The following is a 16,392-nucleotide window of genomic DNA, read 5'->3' on the forward strand; positions in this document are numbered from 1 at the left end:
TGGAGTTAATTTTAGTGTAAGGTGTCAGGAAGGGGTCCAGTTTCCGCTTTCTGCACGCTGCTAGCCAGTTTTCCCAGCACCAATTATTAAACAGGGAATCCTTTCCCCATTGCTTGTTTGTGTCAAGTTTGTCAAAGATCAGATGATAATAGATGTGAGGCGTTGCCTCTGAGGCCTCTGTTCTGTTCCACTGGTCTCTATCTCTGTTTTGGTACCAGTACCATGCTGTTTTAATTACTGCAGCCTTGTAGTATAGTTTGAAATCAGGTAGCGTGGTGTCTCCAGCTTTGTTCTTTTTGCATAGGATTGCCTTGACTATGCGGACTCTATTTTGGTTCCACATGAAGTTTAAGGTGCTTTTTTCCAGTTCTGTGAATAAGGTCACTGGTAGCTTGATGGGGATAGTGTTGAATCTATAAATTACTTTGGGTAGTGTGGCCATTTTCATGATATTGATTCTTCCTAACCATGAGCATGGAATGTTTTTCCATCTGTTTGTGTCCTCTCTTATTTCCTTGAGTAGTGGTTGGTAGTTCTCCTTGAAGAGGTCCTTTACATCCTTTGTTAGTTGTATTCCCAGGTATTTTATTCTCTTTGTAGCAATTGTTAATGGAAGTTTGCTCATGATTTGGCTTTCTGTTAGTCTTTTATTGGTGTTAGAAATGCTTGTGATTTCTGCACATTGATTTTGTATGCTGAGACTTTGCCGAAGTTGCTTATCAGTTTAAGGAGATTTTGGGCTGATACAGTGGGGTCTTCTAAATGTATAATCATGTCGTCTGCAAACAGAGACAATTTGATTTCCCCCTTTCCTAACTGAATACCCTTTATTATTTTTTTTTCTTGCCTCATTTCTCTGGCTAGAACTTCCAATACTATATTGAATAGGAGTGGTGAGATAGGGCATTCTTGTCTAGTGCCGGATTTCAAAGGGAATGCTTCCAGTTTGTCCCCATTCAGTATGATATTGGCTGTGGGTTTATCATAAATAGCTTTTATTATTTTGAGCTATGTTTCTTCAGTACTTAGCTTATTGAGAGTTTTTAGCATAAAAGGCTGTTGAATTTTGTAAAAGGCCTTCTCTGCATCTATTGAGATAATTATGTGGTTTTTGTCTTTGGTTCTGTTTATGTGGTGGATTACATTTATAGACTTGCCTATGCTGAACTAGACTTACATCCCCAGGATGAAGCCTACTTGATTGTGATGGATAAGCTTTTTGATGTGCTGTTGCAATTGGTTTGCCAGTATTTTATTGAAGATTTTTTCATCTATGTTCATCATGGATATTGGCCTCAAGTTTTATTTTTTTGTTGAGTCTCTGCCGGATTTTGGTATCAGGATGATGTTGGTCTCATAAAATGATTTGGGAAAGGTTCCCTCTTTTGGGATTGTTTGGAATAGTTTCAGAAGTAATGGTACCAGCTCCTCTTTGTAGGTCTGGTAGAATTCAGCTGTGAACCCGTCTGGACCTGGGCTTTTGTTGGTTGGTAGGCTATTAATTTCTGCCTCAACTTCAGCCCTTGTTATTGTTCTATTCAAGGTTTCAACTTCTTCCTCGTATAGGCTTGTGAGAGTGCAAGTGTCCAGGAATTTTTCCGTTTCTTCCAGGTTTACGGGTTTATATGCACAGAATTGTTTGTAGTATTGAATGGTAGTTTGTATTTCTGTGGAATTGGTGGTGATTTCCCCTTTTTCATTTTCAATTGCATCTATTTGATTCTTCTCCATTTTCTTTTTTATTAATCTGGCAATTGGTCATTTTCTAGATCTTTTCAAAAAACTAGCTCCTGGATATATTGATTTTTTGAAGGGTTTTTTGTATCTCTATCTCCTCCAGTTCCGCTCTGATCTTAGTTATTTCTTGTGTTCTTCTAGTTTTTTAGTATTCTTGATATTGTTCCTCTAGATCTTTCAATTTTGATGATAGTGTGTTGGTTTTAGATCTTTTCTCACTTCTCTGGTGGGCACTTATTGCTATAAATTTCCCTCTAGACACTGCTTTAAATGTGTCCCAAACATTCTGGTATGTTGTGTCTTCATTTTCATTGGTTTCAAAGAGCATCTTTATTTCTGCCTTCATTTAATTGTTTATCCAGTTGACATTCAGGAGCAGGTTGTTCAGTTTCCAAGAAGTTGTGTAGCTCTGAGTTAGTTTCTTAATTCTGAGTTCTAATTTGTTTACCCTGTGGTCTGAGAGACTGTTTGTTATGATTTCCATTCTTTTGCATTTGCTGAGGAGTGATTTACTTCCAATTATGTGGTCAGTTTTAGAGTAGGTGCAATGCAGTGCTGAGAAGAATGTATATTCTGTGGATTTGGATTAGAGATTTCTGTAGATGTCTATTAGGTCCTCTTGGTCCAGTTCTAAGATCAAGCCCTGGATATCCTTGTTAATTTTCTGTCTTGTTGATCTGTCTAATATTGAGAGTGGACTGTTAAAGTCTCCCACTATTATTGTGTGGGAGCCTAAGTCTCTTTGTAGGTCATTAAGAACTTGCTTCATGTACCTGGGTGCTCCTGTATTGGGTGTGCATATATTTAGGATTGTTAGCTCTTCAGCTCTTCTTGAAGCATTGATCCTTTTACCATTATGTAATGTCCTTCTTTGTCTCTTTTGATCTTTGTTGGTTTAAAGTCCATTTTATCAGAGTCTAGGATTGCAACTCCTGCTTTTTTTTTGCTCTCCATTTGCTGATAAATCTTCCTCCATCCCTTTATTTTTAGCCTATTTGTGTCCTTGCACGGGAGATGGGTTTCCTGAATACAGCACACCTATGGGTCTTGACTTTTTATCCAATTTGCCAGTTGTGTTTTTTGATTGGGGCATTTAGCCCATTTACATTTAAGGTTAATATTGTTATGTGTGAATTTGATCCTGCCATTTTGATGCTAGCTGGATGTTTTGCCCATTAGTTGACGCATTTTCTTCATTATGTCGATGGTCTTTACTATTTGGTACGTTTTTGGAGTGGCTGGTACTGGTTGCTCCTCTCCTTGATTAGTGCTTCATTCAGGAGCTGTTAGAAGGTAGGCCTGGTGGTGATGAAATCTCTCAGCAATTGCTTATCTGTAAAAGATTTTATTTCTCCTTCACTTATGAAGCCTAGTTTGGCTGGATATGAAATTCTATGTTGAAAGTTCTTTCTTTTCTTAAGGATATTGAATATTGGCCCCAAGTCTCTACTGGCTTGTAGGGTTTCTACGGAGAGGTCCTCTGTGAGTCTGATGGGCCTCCCTTTGTGGGTAACCTGACCTTTCTCTCTGTCTGTCCTTAGCATTTATTCCTTCATTTCAACCCTAGTGAATCTGATGATTATGTGCCTTGCAGTTGCTGTTCTTGAGGAATATCTTTGTAGTGTTCTCTGTATTTCTGGGAATTGAATGGTGGCCTGCCTTGCTAGGTTGGGGAAGTTCTCCTGGATAGTATCCTGAAGAGTGTTTTCCAGCTTGGATTCATTCTCTCTGTCACATTCAGGTACATCTATCAAATGTAGGTTTGGTCTTTTCATGTAATCCCATATTTCTTTGAGGCTTTGTTCATTTCTTTTCACTCTTTTTTCTCTATTCTTGCCTTCTCATTTTATTTCATTGAGTTGATCTTCAATCTCTGATATCCTTTCTTCTGCTTGATTGATTTGGCTATTGAAACTTGTGTATGCTTTGTGAAGTTCTCATGCTGTGTTTCTCAGCTCCTTCAAGTCATTTATATTCTTCTCTAAGCTGTTTATTCTAGTAAGCATCTCATCTAACCTTTTTTGTAGGTTCTTAGTTTCTTTACATTGGGTTTGCACATGTTCTTTTAGCTCTGAGAAGTTTGTTATTATCCACCTTCTGAAGCCTGTTTCTGTCAATTTATCAAATTCATTCTCCATCCATCTTTGATCCCTAACTGGTGAGGAGTTATGATCCCTTGGAGGAGGAGAACAGTTCTGGTTTTTGGTGTTTTCATCCTTTTTGTGCTAGTTTCTTCCCATTCTTGTGGCTTTATCTACCTGTGGTCTTTGTAGTTGGTGACTTTCGGATGGGGTCTCTGAGAGGATGTCCTTTTGTTGATGTTGAAGCTATTTCTTTCACTTCTTAGTTTTCCTCTGCTGGAGATGCCCCTCTGCTGCAGGACTGCTGGAGGTCCACTCCAGACCCTACTTGCTTGGGGATCACCCACAGGGGCTGCAGAATAGTAAGGGTCGCTGCTGGTTTCTTCTTCTAATATCTTCATCCCAGAAGGGTACCTGCCAGATGTCAGCCTGAGCTCTCCTTTATCAGATGTCTCTTTGTGTATATGGGGGTTGGGGAACTGCTTGAGGAGATAGTCTGTCCCTTATAGGAGCTCAAGTGCTGTGCTGGGAGCTCTGTTTTTCCATGCGGAGCTGCTGGGCAAGTACCTTTAAGTCTACTGCAGTGGAACTCATAACTACCTCTTTTTCCAGGTGCTCTGACTTAGGAGGGTCAGCTTTATTTATAAGTTCTGACGTGCTGCTGCTGTTTTTCAGAGATGCCCTGCCACGCACATTGTAGTCTAGTCACAGTCTGCTAGTAGAGGCATTGCTGAGCTGCCGCAGGCTCTGCCCAGCTGCTGTGTGAACTGCCTTGGCATTAGCGGACTGCCTCAGTAGCGGCGGATGCCCTTCCCCCCACTGAGCTGGACCGTCCCGGGTCCAGCTGTGCTTGCTGTGAAACTGTCAATCCAGAGCATTTCAGATGCTGTTTTGTTGGGGTGGTATCCACCGAGCCAGATCGCCTGGCTTCCCGTCTCAGCCCCCTCCCTTTCAGTTGAATGGGCTGCTCTGTCTCCCAGGCATTCCAGGCACCAACTGAAATGGCCGCCCAGATTTGTGTAAGTTTCTGTGCGCCAACCCACTGTACCAGCTGTGCTGAAAACTCATGGTGCTTTTTGGCCTGGGAATCTCCTGGTCTGTGGGCAGTGAAAACTTGTTTGGAAATGCAGTGAGCAATCACCCTCTGTGTTCTTCTTGCTGGGAACTGCACTCTGGAGCTGTTCCTTTTTGGCCATCTTGGATCATCTGTCAGCAATCTTTCTCTATACCTGGGTTAGTAGAGTTGGTAGACAAAGTGAAAGAAAATTTCAAAATGAAAGCTTGGAGATCAAGGGGAATAAAAACCAACAGTAAAATGTTGCCAGATTAATAATACATCACAAAATAGAGGGAAAAATTAAAATTTGAACTACTGGAACTATATAACAGGTTACCTATTACCTATAAGGTAAATCAGAATCAACTGAAAACAAAAAGCAGCTTCTTGTTCTTTCCACAGAAAGAAAGACTTGTATGTACCAAGGGCTGAGGAAAATGGCCTTAGGCCCAGGAACAGAGTATGAGAAATGATACAACTTGATTTTCTTATTCTATTTAAAATTTTCTTATTCTATTTAAAAATGGGTCATAAAGCAGCAGAGACAACTTGCAATATGAACAATGCATTTGGCCCAGGAACTGCTAACAAATGTACAGTGGTGGTTCAAGAAGTTTTGCAAAGGAGATGAGAGGCTTGAAGATGAGGAGCATAGTGGCCGACCATGGGAAGTTAACAATGGCAAATTGAGAGTGATCATCGAAGCTGATCCTCTTACAATCACACAGGAAGTTGCCAAAGAACTCAATGTCAACCATTCTATGGTTGTTCAGCATTTGGAACAAATTGGAAAGGTGAAAAAGCTCTATAAGTGGGTGCTTCATGAGCTAAGTGAAAATTTAAAAAATCATCATTTTGAAGTGTTGTCTTCTCTTATTCTATGCAACAAGAAAGAACCATTTCTTGATAAGATTGTGATGTGCTATGAAAAGTGAATTTTATATGCAACCAGTGATGACCAGCTCAGTGCCGAGAAGAAGCTCCAAAGCATTTCCCAAAGCCAAACTTGCACCAAAAAATGGTTAAAGTCACCGCTTGGTGGTCTGCTGATGGTCTGATCCACTATAGCTATCTAAATCCTGGCAAAACCATTTTATCTGAGGACTATGCTTAGCAAATCGATGAGATGCACAAAAAACTGCAATGCCTGCAGCTGGCATTGGTCAATAGAAATGCCCAATTCTTCTCCATGACAATTCCCAACCGTGGGTTGCACAGTCAATGCATCCAAAGTTGAACACATTGAGCTACCAAGTTTTGGCTCATCCTCCATATCCACCTGACATTTCATTCACTGACTACCACTTCTTCAAGCATCTCCACAACATTTTGCAGGTAAAATGCTTCCACAACCAGCAGGATGCAGAAAATCCTTTCCAAGAGTTTGTCGAGTCCCAAACCATGGATTTTTATGCTACAGGAATAAACAAATATTTTTCATTGGCAAAAATGTATTATCATATGGTTCCTGTTTTGATTAATATAGATTTGTTTGAGCGTAGTCATAATGATTTAAATTTCACAGTCCAAAAATGCAGTTACTTTTCCACCAGCCTAAGTACCTAAAGTATCCTTTACTTTCATAAAGCAGAGCAAATGTTGATTTGTTTAAGAGAAAAAAAACTATTAGAAGAAAAAAGTGTGAGTATAGCATTGATACATATACACACACACACATGCACACATACGTCCCTATGTGAAAATCCAAAAATATGAAGAAAATAATTATAATGATTTATGGACTACTTTCTCTATGCAAAGCACTTTGCCAGATAATGAACCTACAAAATCTTTAGTTCTCACTAAAACCCAGCAAGCCATTCACATTTTACAAATGAGAAAACTGAAATTGAGAGAGTTCGAGTAAGCTGGATATTCCACATGTAATATTTTGTATAGCCAGGATTCCAACCTAGTATTTGTGATTTCAAAATTTACAGTTTTTAATATTTCTTTTCTGTGCATGGAAATTACTGCACTGAAAAAAGAGAGGATTAAATGCAGCCTTGTTACTTTTGTGTGAGCAATTTATCCCAGCTAAAGAAGAATACTGATAGTACTTTTTTCATATATTTCAAAAAAATAAGAAAAGAATAATAACTAAAAAGTCTGGAAGACTTCAATTTTATAGATATTAGCCATGAATTTTAAAAATTATTGACCCGTGTTGATAATATTGGAACTCTCCAAAAGTACATAAAGTAATAAGTGGAGTAATGTAAACTTCATTTAAAAAATTAAGGCTAACTAATTAGTGAAAAAATGTAATAGGAACTTTGGAAGTAAGTTATCATGTAATTTTGAGTTTAAATTGATCTGTGACTGGGACATTTATTTCAGAAATTTTTGTATGTTTAAAAATAAAATTTGGAAACTACTAGAATGTTTCCTAGTATGGAAAGTTGAACAAATTGTGGTGCATGAAAACACTGGAAAATTACATAGTTATTCAAAAGAAAGCCTTAGCTCTATGTCCATTGTCTGGGTCAGAGTCTGTGATTATAGTGAGAGAGAAAAGCAAGAGGGCAGAGATGAACACATAGTACAATTCCTTGCACACGTCGGATTTCCCAGGAAGCAGAATCTGAGATGAAGTCTAAGATATTTATTTGGAAGTGTCCTGGAATCAACATTTATAAACAGGGGAGGAAAAAAGCAAAACTGGGCAGAGGGTGAAATTGACTTGTGAAGCAAGCCTGATGAAAATCTTGGCTGACCCAATGGGGAAGTCTAGAGCTAAAATGGCCATCAGAGTGTCCCTGCATTGGGTCCAAATGGCCAGTAAGTCATACTCTGAACTAGATTAGGAATTTGATGTGGGCTGCTTAGGAAATGGTGTGACTATGGGTGAGGCAGCTCTCTGAAGCTACTAATCACTGCATAGACTGAGGCATCTACTGTTAGCACCCCCCAGCTTCTAGTTCTTCACTGAGGAGTGATCTGGGTGGTTCCTCTGTCCCTCACAATACCTAAAACAAACTATACTCAAACCCAAAAGGTATAAATATATTTGTAAATGATTGCATATGCATGGAGAAAAGTAGAATATAATCTTGGTCATGGGGAAAGTAATTGAGCTGGAGGTAGTATAAGTAGCCAAACAAAACAAAAGATAAAGATATTAATAACCAAAAAGAATCCATCATATTTTATATAGGCAAACTTGAAAATGCGTTGATACAATACTTACACATATTAAAGAATGGTCATAGTATTTATCTCTAGGTTGTGACTACCTTTCTATTATGTGTCTCTATGTTGTTTGAGTAAAAATAAACATGTATTGTTTAGATAATTTGAGAAATTATAAAACTATTTGTCATTAAATCATGTAGAAAGATGCTCTAAAAGACAAATGGTTTTCAGAGGCATGAGTAGTAGCAACAGTCATAATATCCAAAAGTTAACAAGTTAAGCTTTTTTATGTAATATACACTTAGTCAAACGTTGCTTGAGTGTATTTAATGAGCCAGAATCTCTTGTAGGTGTTGGGTTACATCTGGATGGAAAGCAAACAAAAATTCTCACCCTCATGGATTTTTCATTCTAGATGAAGGAAAGAGAAAATAAACAATAAGAGCAATGAATGAGTTAAATACTACCGTAGGTTAAAAGTTGGTGAAGGCCAGTTCCTGAGAAAACAGGCTGTCATACTTGGTGATTTGCATTTAGGAGTATTTTGGAGGATGCTCTTGGGAATTACAACTAAGAGAAAAGAAGGAAAGAGGTACAAGTAGCCCAAAGTGACCTACTGATACCAGCAGTTTAATGACTGAGAGATGCTCATTGTGCCCCCAGTTGGAAGTTTTCTCCCTCTGAGAATATGACAAACAGGCCAATAGATTCACGACAGGAGAGTTAAGGTAGTGTTATATAAAAACTGTAAAAATACACTGTTGTCCATTCAGAGTGAATAGAAATGGCTACTTGCCCTCCTTTCTGAAGAGATGGAAGAGAATACCCTGGCTAGATCACTTACTACATACCTTGGACCTCAAGCATTTTTAACTGGCTCTAGCAGAAACAGCTTATTTGGCAAAGCAACTGCACCTGGGGTTTCCTTTTACTTGAGTTACAGTAAGCCATAAACCCAGGATCCATCCAACTTTTCTAGAGACCTGATTGGAAAATTAAATGAAAACATAATGCAAGTCACTAACCTTGAATCTATGGTGTCTTTAATAGTGGAGATAATTTGCTTACTATCCCCTGGTTTCAAAATCAATTTCTCCATGACCACTATGAGGGGCAAGTTCCAGGGACTTTGACTTTTTTCCTTTCCCACCATGAGAGATCTTAGCCAGTGGCCAAAGAACAAATGTGGGGTATTTTTAAAAGCTAATTGTGTCTATTTCAATTGTTCATTCAAAGACCAAGCAAGTCTACAAATCCAGTGGTTCCAGTGACTCCACCATGAGCCACACCTGGGGCTTGGAGAGTGTTGCTGCTGTGGGCCTCCCAGGTGTCTGTGTCAACTTGGACCTTGTGTCCAGCAAATCTTGAAGTATGATTTTCTTTCTCCCTTACTTCACTGTACAATTACCCAAGTAAATGGCAACGTTAGATTGGGAGGGACTGGGAGAATCATTACTGTCTACTTTCTGTGGTGTGGCAGGTTTCTTCTTTCTGAGACAAAAGTCTAGCCTGCAGGCAGCAATTTCGAGGTCTGCAAAACTAGCTCAGACTTGGAATCAGGAAAAGGGTTTGAAACATTTGTATTTGGGTGACTTCCCTCAGCCTCTTCGTCTTCCATCCTTTATTTTGGTTGTATACATTGTGGCTTTGTTGGCTGCACATATGTGTTACCGTACCTAGACATGCTGTATTTTGTTAACCACCTCTAAAGCTCTCTGCAGGTTCTCTCTCCTGGCTGCCACTCTGATGTTGCTGTTTATTATAATAATTTCCCCAACTGGTGTCTGACAGTTTAGCATTGCCACCTGGTCTCCATTAATTAGGGATCCTATGCATCCCATTGCTATCAGTGAGTCCAGTTATTAACAGCATCTCTTACTCTCATCCCCGGCTGATAGAAGACAGCCACCACTGAGCTTCTCAGTATTGCCCATGCCCTTCTCACCAGCATATGCCTTTTTCCTTTGGTAAATGAAATTTCCTCTCATGCATCATAGTGGTCTGGTAGGTTTTCTGACCTAGTTAGTATATCCACTGTAGCATGCCCACTTCTGTGAGCCCTTTGATCCCTCTACAACTGTAAGATAAAGTAGTTCTGGCACTTCAACCTCGCAGAGTGTAGTCCATTACTTTCTCTAAGCTTCTAGGAGTCATCCTAGTACCTTGTTTCCCCACATCCCAGAGACCTTGAATAGGTTTTAAATGGTGTAACCTGGAGAGTGTTCTCACATCAATAAACTCTCTTCTATCCAGCATCCTCAGGATCCAGTCCCACATATACTGCCACAACACACTGGCTAGTTTTTCCTTCAGGTTACAATCCCTTTGCTACTTCAGCACTTCCCCAGGTGGGTTAGGTTGTGACTTAACCCAGTTACTGGCTTACTGTGTGGAGCATAGGGGGTGGAGAGTGGTGGCATATCCTAAACAGAGCACAACTGGTCTCGAAAGGAAGACACCTCAATCAAAGGGAGGCTGGTCCATTAATTAGCAAGGAGGAGCGTATCACTGTGACAGTCTCAAAGAGTTCAAGAGAATCTGGAGAGTCAAAGTTTGTAAGTGCTTCAATTCAGATATCCACATCCCAGTTTTCACAGTTCTACTCTTTTCAAATCAGGGACCTAATCTTGGCATAGCAGATTCTGGAGCTGGGGATTCCACTTTTTAAAGAATGTGCTGCTCTTTAATTAAATGTTGACTCTCTAGCTTTTGTTCTCCGCTGGCCAAAGGAGACCCTTTTGATATTGATTGTTAATAACCCTCACACTTTTCTTGCCATTCTCTAATATATCATTGGCCTGAAGAAATAGCCATCTGATTCCAAATTTTTTTAAAGCACTATTATCCCTGAAAATTTCTAACTCCTGGAACAGTGTACCTGCCAGTAAATTCCTCCAAATGCCTATCTGTTCCCAGTTCCACATCACTGAAAATTTTAATAATTTCACTGCAAGCAAATATCTGGACCTAACAATATTCCATCTACCCCCATTAATAAAGGAATTTTTATTGGCAGCTGGCATTAAAAGATCATGAACCTACAAACATCCCTTTTTAGACTCTGCTTTGTAGGATCAAATCTAGTTCAAAAGTCATAGGTCAATTTTTATAGAACTCTGATACCCAAGAATGTGTGTACATAAGGAATATCAGATAGAGGTCTCAGAAACAATTGTGAGTTATAGGAGGAGAAAAACTGGTCAGAAGGAGAAGCCGAGCTGTGATGCAGTTGCCACAGAAGATTTGGTTGATCCTACAGGAAGTTCTAGAGTTTGGCTGGCCCATGACAGTTTTCCAACTTGAGGCATGGGGGACAGGCCATCAAGCCTGTTGCAAAGGGTAATCATTGCATGTGGGCTGCCCCATAGGAGGGCCGTTACCTTCCGAGAGGCTGCTGTCTTAGTTAAGGGCAATAGTTGGAGGGAACTCAGTTTAGCTTCATAAGTAACCAACAGCAATAGAGGAGTGAGTGACTCTCTTTAGGGGAGTAAAGGAAAAATCTAGGCAGCGCAGCACATGTTAACTGAAAAGTTGATAAAATCTATAGGACAAAATAGAGTAATTATGTGAAGAAGATCGAATGGCAGAACTGCGGTGAGAGGAGGAGAAGTGGTGGGTTGGACTTTCAGTAAAGATTGGGAAAATGTAGGTCTCCTTGAGAAAATAACATTTGAGAAAAGACTTGAAGTTAGCTATGTTGAAACTTGAAGGAAATATGCTCCTGGAAAAGGGAATAACCAATGTAAAATTAAAGAAAGGCACCTGTTAAGTGTGTTGGAAGATTTGGAAATGGAAAATCCCTGAAACCATAAGTTGCAAAATTATGGTTACCATATAACAGTGTTGCTTCCTATATGTAAAGAATATGTACAGAATTATGGGCCCAAATTAATTACTGAAACTACCACTAGAGAGAATGTGTGTGAGTATAAATAGGCTTTCAAATCTACCTATAACTTTTGTTTCACTTTTCAAAATTATGAAGAAATGGGAAAAATGTTGGCGTTTTTAAATCTATGTAAATATTATATGGTATTATATTACTTCTTATTATTTTTAATATACCTGTTGTATTTCATAACAAAAAGGAGAAAAGTCAACAGAGGTACCAGAGACAGACATGAACATTATTAGATGATCAAAATGAAATATCCTGGCTGACCAAGAATTATTTATATGTAGGCAGTGCTGAGCCTATTGATAATTTGCGTAATTAAACTCAGTCTTTTTATCATCAATTTTGGCCCTACTCTACCCTGTTTTTCTGAGTTACCAGTGACACCCTGGCTTATATATTTTTTCAAATATATTCTTTGTGAAATTTTTAAAAGACAATAACAGATTATCATGAAACATAATTTTATATTTATAAAAATTCAAAATATTAAAACTATATGGTGAAAATTAAATAGGGTATATTTTAAATGCCAAAATTACCACAGAAGTAATTTAATAATTTGAAACCAAAGCCTATAGCTAACATTTTATAAATAAAGAGAATTTTGATTCATCTCCTTGAAGTTCAGAACTATAAAAGCATATCAAATGTCAATAGAGTTTAAAACATGGAGAGTCTCAGCTATACTCGAGGAAGGTATTTAATATTATTTTCCTTCTCTGGAAAATGGGGGTTGTTAAGGTATACATCAAGTTGGGCTGTAGTGAGCACGAAGAGATGGATACAGAGGAAACTTCTGCCCAAAAGCTCACTAAGCATTTACTGTTACTGTTAGCGGCAGATTAATATATACTAATTCTATCTTCTATATAAAGTTTGACCACACTCGCAATGCCAATCATCTACTCTGCATCAATCCAAGCACACATTTCTTAGCATTCTGCTCCTGCGTGGCTAAAAATCCACTGTAAAGGTATACACTCGCTTCTTTTAGATTTAACTATCAATATTGGTTTTAACCTACTTACCCTTCTCTTGCTTACTTAATTGAATTCAAGCCAACGCATACTCATTGAGCATTTTGTATGTTACATATATTATGTTAAGTCCTGGACTTCCCTCCTTGGTTTCCAAAGTTAATGTTTCAGATATTTACCACTGATTTAATGCATTGAATCTGCCCTCACTTTTACCAGATACTCCTCACCTCTTGCTTCAATGAAACAATACAGGTAATCAGAATTGAAGTCTCTGTTTTTCATCCCTGCATCTCAGAATTTGCCTTTTTATTCCCTGATTTTCTCTTTGCTTCTTTAGCCTCCATTTTCATTCCCTTTTGGGAGAGAGAGGAGAGAGAGATTCGTTATGAGAAGTTTTCTCCTGTGATTATAGAGGCTGAGAAACCCCACAAGCTGCCATCTGCAGGCTGCAGGCCCAGGAAAGCTGATAGTATAGTTTTAGTCCAGGCCCCAAAGTTTGAGAGCTAGGGAAGCCAGTGGTGTAAGTCCCAGTCCAAGTCCATAAAACCAAGAACCAGGAGCACAGATGTCTGAGGGCAGGAGAAAGTATATGTCCCAGGTCTCATTTCAAGGAGAAGAGAATTCTCCCTTCTGCCGCTTTTTGTTCAGTTCAGCAGTAGATTGGATGATGCCTTCTTGCACTGGTGAGGGTGATCTTTACTCAGCTTACTGATTCAAATGCGAATCTCTTCCAGAAACACCCTCAAAGACACATCCAGATAAAATATTTTTTTTCTTTTTTCTTTCTTTTCTTTGGCGTTCTGTGGATGCTTATCACTATTGTGTTTCTGGGAAGATATAATGTTTTACCAGCTATCTTTTAGCTCAGTCATTCTGACACATAAAATTAACCATCACAGAAATAAAGAATAACAAGAATGACCTCAAGATTTCTGATCTGAGCAACCAGAATGATGGAGCTGCCATTACCTGAGAGTATGTTTTAGGGCAGTTAAGGGAGAGAGGTGTTCAATTTTAGATAATTTAAGTACAATTTTAAAGTAGTTAGATGTAAAAGTCCAGACTGGAGATTTACATTTTGGAGTGTCTAGGATACAGATGAAATTTAAAGCCATGAGATTGGATGATATCAGAAAGACAGTGAGTGTAAACAGATAAGAAATTGTAGTCTAAAGTCTAAATCCTGGGTCACTTCAGTGTTAGGAGGATAGCAAGGTAAGGAGGTAAATCAGGGGACTGGTTTTCTAAAAGCCCTGAAAAGAGAAAATCAACTGTTGATTATGGGTAAAATAAGAGGAAGACTGAAGTTGATCTTTGAATTTAACAAGGTACAGTCACTAGAAATCTTGAAAAGAGACTGACTACTGTCAGTTCAGCAGATAAAGGAAGAAGGCAAATATGGCATTGGTATGTACCATTCTTTTAAGGAAATTTTACTGTCTAAGGAGTGAGTGGGGTGATAGGTAGAGGGAGAAAATGTGGCTTAAATGGTTAAAAAATGTATTCTAATGGTAATAATACAGTTGAGAGGAATATTTTAATGAGGACAAATGGGAGAATTGCTGGAGTGAGACTCCATGTGTGGTCCAGTGAGGGTGGGAGAGTTTGTCTTTAAACAGAAACATGCAGAATGTATTCCACTGGGAGGAAAGGAAGAATGTCTGTGTACAGATACTAGAAGGTAAGTAGATATGATAGCAGGAGCTCATGGAAACTGCTATTCTAGTAGTTTCTATGAACTCAGGGAAGGAGAAACTTCAATAAAGAACAGGGAGTTGGTGTTAGCGGTTTGAAAAGAGAAGATATAAAACAGAAGGAAAGGAAGAGTAAATGTAATATAATTCCTCTGCAACGTTAGAGGCCCACTTGAGTAACTGCCATGAAATTAACCTGAGACCTAGATTTGTAAATATTTTTCCAGCCACATGTGGCTATTCAGGTAAAGAAATGGAGCAGGCATTCCTTTACTGTGTTTACTTTGGTTAAACTCAGCTTACAAACCCCAAAGTAAGAGTTTAGATAAGGGATGGCTAAATGAATTGAAGTTTATGAAAGGGAGTGTGCAAAATGATTGATAGAAAATTCAGAGTGTTTGAAAGGGAATATTGATAATGATTGACCAAGCTGAGTATGTATGGAAACAGGCATGGGAGGATGAGGTTTCAATCAATGGATTGTGGGTTCAGTAGGACGGGTCACTGAAAGATATTTGAGAGCCAAGGATTTGAGAAAGTGATCTATAAATACAGGAAGTGATGTGTAGACAGTGAGTCTAGAGTGTGACCACAGGGTTTAGTGACGGGGGGAAGTGGAAGAAAAACATCACTGAAGGGAGGTGATCAAGGAGGCAAGAGCACTTGAAGAATTATATGGCTAAATACTGAAAACACTCAGAATCAAGGAAAGAGTTGTGGTGTGAGCCAAGAGTTACAGCTAAAGTCTTCATAGATTGAAGAGTGCCCTTCAGTCCTTAAGATGATGTAAACAAGGAACAGAAGTAGGAAGCACACTCTTATGGCATTACTGTTCTAGCAGTGGAGAACAGGGTTTGAATAGGATGGAACAGTCTGGAAATGACAGCGAAGATCAAGAAGGAACCTTCCCCATGTTCACCATTTGAGAGCACTACAGGGCATGCAAGTGCTTCCCAAAGAGCCACATTTCAACAAGAGCAAGACGAAGGGGATTTTCAGAGAAGTTATTGTGAATGGAGGGGGCTTTGCTGATGGCAGACACTCAGTCACAAGAATCAAGGGTGTCAGAAGTTGGCTACTAAAAAGTGGATATAAAGAGCTCAACAGAAACTGAAATGTGGAAAATAAACAATGCTCTGGGAATCCAGGGTTTATGGCTGTGACTGACACAGTAGTGAGAAAGTGTATAAAGAGATAAGTCCTAATGGTCTTTGGCCGGTAGTGATGGAGGTGAGTGTTGGGGAGTATGCAAAGGTTAGAATTTATGGGAGTCTTGTCATCACCTTGATGGCAGTGTGAAGACCAGAAAAGGGATGATCTTGACTGCACAATTATCCATGTAACCATTAGGCCTTTGAAACTGTTTACTGACAGGCTTTTCTTATTGCCACACTTGCTGGTTTCAATCTGAGGGCAAGCTCAAATATGTAGCAAGAGTCTCTAGTTTTTCTGTTTTTCCACATAAAATAAATAATGGTGTCCCACAAAATAAATCATGAAATAACCATGAAATAACCATAGTTTTGGCACACAAATCAGTAGAAGCCAATTTTGGGGTTGTACTCCAAGCAGCAGTAGTAGAAGGAGTTTGCCATCTCTTTACAAACCAACTAATGGTTAAAAACTGCTCTGAGCATAACTCTAGGATTGCCCCTAGAAGCTTCTTTCAAGCCTTTGTAGACTTTTCAGCATTAACGGTTCACTCAATTTAGGAATATCCCTTCTTTCCCTTCCTTCCTTCCTTCTTTCCTTTCCTTTGTTTCTCTTTCTTTCTTTCTTTCTTTCTTTTCTTTTCTTTTCTTTCTTTTTT

This window comes from Sapajus apella, unplaced genomic scaffold (assembly GCF_009761245.1).
Source record: "Sapajus apella isolate SASKATOON/1434 unplaced genomic scaffold, GSC_monkey_1.0 scaffold87, whole genome shotgun sequence".
Taxonomy (NCBI): domain Eukaryota; kingdom Metazoa; phylum Chordata; class Mammalia; order Primates; family Cebidae; genus Sapajus; species Sapajus apella.